The 6,835-nt window shown below is 49.3% G+C and overlaps 1 protein-coding gene across 3 annotated transcripts in view; it reads left to right on the top strand.

The window, feature by feature from the left end:
* Positions 1–219: 219 nt before the first annotated feature.
* KLHL25 (kelch like family member 25) overlaps positions 220–6,835 on the top strand; it is a 31,680-nt gene continuing 25,064 nt past the window's right edge. For all 3 annotated transcript variants that reach the window (XM_077185738.1, XM_054642079.2, XM_054642080.2), the window contains exon 1: positions 220–389. The gene's annotated coding sequence lies outside the window, so the exon portion shown is untranslated. The remainder of the gene's footprint in view (positions 390–6,835) is intronic.

The raw sequence follows: 6,835 nt of genomic DNA, 5'->3' as shown, positions 1-6,835 counted from the left end.
GCGCGGGGCCCGCACCGAGCGGCCGCAGCTCGGCAGGGCCGGCCAGCGGAAGGCGGCCCTCAGCGCCGAGGCTCGCCCCGCCCACAAACCGCCCCCTCGCCCACAAACCGTCCTCCCGCCCTCCTATTGGTCGTTTCCCTCGCAGGGGGCGTGGCGAAATACTACGTCACGAGAAGAGCGCTCGCTGATTGGTGTCGGTGGCGGCGGGCGGCCCCGCCCCCTCGGTCCCACGCGCGGCCGGGCCCGCCCGGCGGGTACATTGTGCGCGGGGCCGCGCCGGGCCCGCTCCGCGCTCCAGCCCCGCATTCCCGATCTCCGAGCTCCGCGTCCCTGGCACCCCGCGCGGGGAGCTTCCCGCCTCACGGAGATTTCTGCTCGGCCAAGCCACGGTGAGTGTTCTCCCCCCAGGTCTGGGTCCGCACGCCGCTGGCAGACCCGCTCCGAGCACGGGGCTTGCGGGGGTTCGGAGCCGCGGGGACGGGGATGAGCCGGACCCCGGCAGGAGGAACCGTGAGTGCTGCCCCCGGTACCGGCCCGGGGCTCGCTGGGGCTTTGGAGCATCGTGTTCTATAGGCAGGAAGCGGTAGGAAGAGGTTTAGGGAGGGGAAGGTCTTTTCACTTCTAAAGAAAAAAAAATTAAAAAATATTAAACTTTAGCTATTAATTTCATTAATGAGAAAGTCAGGTGGCGTTGCTTTTTGCTTTGCTTTTTGCTTTGCTTTTTTTTCTGCCTCTTTCGTCCTTATATATACATATATCTCAAAACTCATATATCTCAAAACTGTGCTCCGAGGGACACAACTTCCATGGCCTCTGATGAAATCAGTATTAAATCAGTTTGAACAAGCCTGTCTAGAGAAGTGAGCAGGTTTGTGTGAGTGACTGAGCTGAGCTGACAGAGGAGAAAAATAGTTCTTTCTCCTCCTCCTGTCCTCACAGGCCCCTTCACATTTAAAAAAGTTCAGAGCCTATTTGGTAGTTGCGTTGTCTAAATTTGTTTTGTCTTTATTTTCTTTATCTCTCCACTTGTGATTATTGGGGTAGGGGGCTTAGACCAGCCAGACCTGTGCTTGGAAAATCTGCCCTCAGCTTTGCATAAGCAGACAGATGAATGTTTCATACTATTCCAGTGGAGAGTCCAAGTGTCATGACTGCTCTGTTTTCCTGTCCTGGCAATCTCTGCCTGGGTTCTCTTGTGATCTGCTGGAGAGATTTCCTCAGCCAGGGTGCTGTGGGGTTTTGTAGCCTTCATCCAAATGTACCTCTTCCTCTCCAGGACAGATCCAGAGCCACAAAAAAAAACCAAGCAGCTCTGCAACCTTTATACTTTGACAGCTTCCCTTGTTTTTCCTTCTTCCTTCCTGCATCTTGTGACACTTGTTTTTATTGAAGTTACCTTAGGAGCAATCTGAGATGTGTAACACAGCCCATGTGTTCTGGTGGTGGCCAGCTGCTGCTGTTGGCTCAGCTGCCCTGGTGGCAGTCTCAGTCCAGAGTTCTGAGCTCTCCTCTTTCTGCTTTCTTGTCTCTGCTCCTGAGCTCTCCTGTATGTTCTGCTCTCTGTGCATCTCTCAAAGAGTGACTCCTTAATGCTATGGGATCCTTTCTGGGGCCTCTCTGTATTCCTGGTCCTGTTTTCTGCTGCAAATCAAATTTTATCTGAAAGCATATTTTGTCTCTTTTGTGTCTTTAACCCCAGCCATCTGCTCTGGCTTATCTTTGTGATAAGCCCAAGTAAAGCACTTGGGGAGGAGGCATAGGTGGAAGTCTGCTGTGCAACAGGAAGGTGTGGGGTGGCACAAGACTCTCAGAATTAAAAGCAGAGTGAAAATTGCTGCAGAATTGCACCATAATGTGGAGATGGGCGACTCAGCAGCTTCAGCACTGAAGAACTTAAATTTCCCATTCCTTTCTTGTTCATTTTCTCAAGTATTTGAGGATTGTTATCTGAAGTCCTCCTGCCTCAGCATGTGTGCAGAGTGTGGTATCCTCTCGTGCTGTGTTTGGGGCAGGCTCAAGTAACTCAAGCAGAGAGGTTGGTGTCTCAGATGTGCTTTTGCAGAGGAGTTCAGGCCAGTTGAAAATGGTTTGACTGAAGGAACAAGGCAAAATAAATTTGTGAAGGCAACAGCTTGGGGACAGATGACAAGGTATTGCATAACATGTATTCCAAGTGTGTGAAAATGAGCATGAGTCTGATCCATAAGATGGTTCTTCTGGCTATGGAGGGAGTGCTGGACATGGTCTGGCATGGAGATAAAGGAGTGTGTGCATGCATATCTGTGTGTGCATATGCACATGTGAATTATGATAGCATTTTTGTCCCTATGGCGGTGACCAACCATTCCCAAAGCCTGCAGGAGTTCAGGTCCTTCTTAGCAGTCAGGGGAAATCTCAGGCAATGTTTAGGAGGTGGATGAGTGAAACAGGAAGGACAGGATGTGGCCATCTGTGGAGGTGGGAGAGGAGGGCAGAGTTGGAGGTGCGGATGGAAGTGGCAGCGTTACAAAAGTGTTGAGCAGTGCCTTGGCTTGGCCCCGAGTAGGTGGGGCAGGACGGGCAGAGCTGGCCCAGGGTGTTGGTGGCAGCCATGCTGTGCTCAGGGACTGTGCAAGGGGCAGCTTTGGAGCCCTGTCAGCACCTGACCTGAGGGCCAGATTTGCTCCCCTCTTTCACAGGCTGGGGTTGAATTGCAGTGAGCACAGCTGGCTTTGCTGAAAACAGTGGCTGCAGAGATGCTGCCTGGGAAGCATTGAGCTGTAACAAGCTACCCCAAGCCCCCTGGCCTGACCTTTAACCACCATCACATCTCTCTGTCTTTGCTTATCAGCTTTATATCCCCATAGTGACTATTAGTATCACTCCAGCCAGAACAGACAGCTCTGTCTTTTCCCCATTGCTTCAGCCTGGGAATGCTGCATTTCCCATAACTGCTCTCTGCTTGCTGACCATTAGGCTTTGCAAAGACTACCAGTTTTATATGATAGCCTGTCACATTGTGGTGAGGCAAATTTATTACTGTACCACACTGGCATCTGCTGTGCTTGCAGTGTGTGCAGGATGCCCAGGGCAGCCTGGGTGCTGCAGGGATGCCACAGTGGCACAGAACTTGCAAGCTGAGTGTGTGGTTTGATGCTGTGTGAGTACCAAAATGGAAAAATCAGAGTTTTTTGTTCCTTCTGTCCAAAGCCAGCGGGCAATAAGCAATGCCCTGTCTTGCAGCCCCAGACCCTTCAATATCTGTCAGTGCCTTACAATCCAGTTGGGAATGGATATCCTCCTTGCCCAGCAGCATGAGGGGCTAATCCATTCAAGAGGCATGAGGGCCTCCCATCTCCACAGCTCTGAACTCCAGCCAGAATTGCAAATGAGCAAACCAAACCTGGCAGTTGTACCATGATCTCCTGCCTGGCAGGGGTGTGGGGAAGGCAAAACAAAACCCCAGCTTAACTGGCCAGGCCCAGAATTGAAATCCTGCCCTGACAGCAGGCAGGCAGACAGACAGACCTGTTTGGTGTGAGCATCCATGACAGGGCTTTTGGTCAGCCTGGCCACCAGAGCACTCAGCTCTGCCAGCCTCAGAGCTGGGAGAGTGGGAGGATCTGAGTAAGATCTCTGGAGTCAGCAGCTGCTGTGGTTATTCTGGCATTAATTTGATGTATACCACATCTCATCTCCTAAACTCTCCCTGGGAAGTGGCATGTGGTTCCTCTGTGTTTGAAGTACCAAAGGCCTTTTGCCTTTGCAGCACATTAGCAAGTTTGGCTTGCTTGGAAAGGGCTTTATCCTGCCCATATGGGGCTGGGGTAGGTACTGCAATCAAGTAGGCTGTTCCCATTCTGGAGCCTTTTTGGGTATAATTTGGAAGAGGGGACTGTGAACTCGCTTGCCTCCTCTGCAGCCCCCCATTCATTTTGCAAAGCGCCCGTGATTGATCTGGCAGAATGGGATGTATTCACAAGCAGAGCTGGAGGGCAGCAGGAAGGACAAAACCCCACCACAGCCTCTGAAATGAATCACAGGCTCTGAAAAGATCCGCTGGGGTTAAGGCATAGCAGTGAAAAGCTATTGTCTGGAGCCTGGACTGTGGCTAAAAGCATTATTTATCCCAATTTGGGTAGTGGTTGTAGGAGGGCGTGGTATTCCCAGGAACAGCAAAGCCAGTGTGCTTAGTGGCAAACATGAACTTTATTTGATTGTGTCACAGGTAGCTCAAGAAGCTTTTTGGAGTATCTCAGGTACAGAGTAGCAAGTCCAGTACCTGATTTGCAAATAAACTGCATGGATTGCATGCAAAGAGGATTTCCTACAGGTAGTTTTACTGTGGTTATGGCATGGTTGCTTTTGATTCAGATGAGTGCATGTTGTAGATTTGAGGCACTACAGCCCCTTTTACCAGTGCTTTTGTGAGACAAAACAAGGATCTCACTAATTGGTTCAGCTTGGCAATAATGTTCTGATTTTCTGTCAAGTAAGTGGCATTTAGTAGATTCTTGTGGTGGCTGTAGGCTCAGAGTGGGGCATGGGTTTAAAGGGAGGAATGGTGGGTACTGCTGAGGATGGGATATGAGAATATGAGTGGGATATGAAACTCAGACTGAGTTTCAAAATGTTCAGATATGTACCCGGATCTTCTCCAGACAATCTGATTCCTGGAGCCTACAGAATTGGGCTTGGAAAACCTCCCAGTTTCTGTCTGAGCCAACAGAAGGAGCCTTTCACATGGTCTCTCTGTTTTCTGTCTAGGATGTACAGGCTAGACTAGGAAGTGAGAAAATGAGAAGAAATGATAAGGATGCCTCCCATTCTCAAAGGCTGGGGCAGGATCAGAAATTCTGCACTGGGGGGGATGGAGTCAGCTGCCTTTCCTTTGTTTGCCTATTTGCAAATCTGGTGAAACATCAAGAGTTGGTCAGGAAGGGCAAATCCAGAGTGATACCCTCTGATTCACAGCAGTTACATTGTCTGAATTCCAGCCTGCAAAATCCCAGTTGCATCTTTGCTGTGTTAGTCATCCTGAAGAGAACAGGAACAAATTTGGCTGACACAGGCAAACCACTAAATTCACTGGAATGGCTGGAGATGAACCCAACCTGTAAGAGAGCAAAGTCTGCATGCAGGCACGCAGTGGGGACAGAGCAGAGGGCATGCCTGGGAGATGATGTAGTGAAGGTCCCATGCTGCCCACCTGGCAGCAGCCCAGGCTCCACACTCAACAAGTGTGCTGCTGCACTAAATGCCAGGTGCAATTTTAATTCCTTTCATCTCAAGCACTCTTGACAGAAGAGCATTATTAGTGTTGAGCATTTCAAGCAGCTCCAAGCTGTGTACCTGACTGGTCTGCTGTGTTATGCAAGGACAGGAAAATCATCAGAAAACATCTTCACATTTGTTCCTTCCCCTTTCTTGTTTTTTATGTCTCTCCCCCACCATCCTTTCCTGTTTTCTGTTGGTTTTTTCTGCTTTTGAAACTCAAGCTGCCTCTGAGTACGTGAATGCCTGCATGTAACAGATCCCCTTTCTCAAACCTTTTGATGGTGTCCAGTGCTGGGAAATTGCATCTGAAACACAACTGGATCTGGCTCTGTGCTTGACAGCGTGTTGCCTCACTGCTCTTTTCTCCTAAGCAGTTTTGCAAGGAGCTCTTCCCTGTGAAGACAGCACAGTAGGTGACTTTTATATTTCTGCTTTGCTATTCTCTACAATAAAAAGGGAGAAACTGGTTCTATAGCAGTAATTTTGGCCTGGGATAATGCTGCTGGCCTAAGCACCAGGTGGCAGAGTCCATGAGAGCATTGGAAAGGTACAGATATTTGGGATGAGGGAGCAGGCACATTAGTAATTTAAAGAGAATTGACCCCCCGCTTTCAGGGAGAACTTAAACTTCAGCTAAATTCAAGACAGTGTGTCAGCCACCAGGGTTGATTTTGTGAGATGGAGAGAAAATGAAGATGAATCTTATGCCTGCTGTCACAGACCCCATTGCAGGTGGGTCTGCTCTGATTTGGAAGGAGTGTCTGTATGTTGTAGTACAGCCCATGCATAGAGGGCCCATATGGCTTCTTGGGAATGAAACTCTGCTGTAGTTTAAGCAGCTTCATCCAGGTCTTCTAAGCTGAGCCAGCAAGGAACCTTACTGCTTATTTATTTATTTATTTACAGCTTTAAATATTGAGTGGGGCAAAAAGAAACATGTTCTGCTTGCTGCTTTTCTCATGGGTGTAACAGAAATTGCCAGTTTTGGATCATGGGACTTGGGGTCTTTGTTGGTGTTTAGCCAGCCTTTAGGATCTTGGGAGATCATAAATTTATCATTCATAAACCGTGTGATTTTTCTCTTCCAAGCAGAAATTATTCTTGATCCCCTGAAGTCCCACTGGGGAGCATATTAATCACTCTCAAATCTTGTCCTCTTGAAAGCAAGCAGGATCTCAGCTGGTGATTCCCTGCTGGTAGTGAATGAAATTGGAGATTTGTGGAGAGCCCCTTGGTTTGAGATGGAGGGGGAACCCCAAGCCTGGCTAATGATAGTTCATGTATCAATAACCTTTCTGAGCTGTTCTCATATGCAGTTCTTTTGTGATTGGGGACAGGGCCTGATACAGCTTCAGAGTATCTGTCCAAGAGGCACTTGGGTTTCTCAAGAGGTGGTAGAGTGTCTCCTGAGGTTCTCCTAGAGGACCATTCCAGCAGGGCTCTGGAAGGGTGACCCATCAGCCTGGGAGGGAAAGTCCTCTGCTGGAGTGTGGTTTTTAGGAAGCAAAAGGCACTCGGACAGGAGAGCTGTGGCTCTTCATGTGGGGAGTTTGGCCAGCTCTCTGCTTTTGTTTTTCCC

Source organism: Agelaius phoeniceus, chromosome 13 (genome assembly GCF_051311805.1).
Source record: "Agelaius phoeniceus isolate bAgePho1 chromosome 13, bAgePho1.hap1, whole genome shotgun sequence".
Lineage (NCBI taxonomy): Eukaryota > Metazoa > Chordata > Aves > Passeriformes > Icteridae > Agelaius > Agelaius phoeniceus.
The sequence above is the reverse complement of the archived record's forward strand: the minus strand, read 5'-3'. Positions and strand labels throughout refer to the sequence as shown.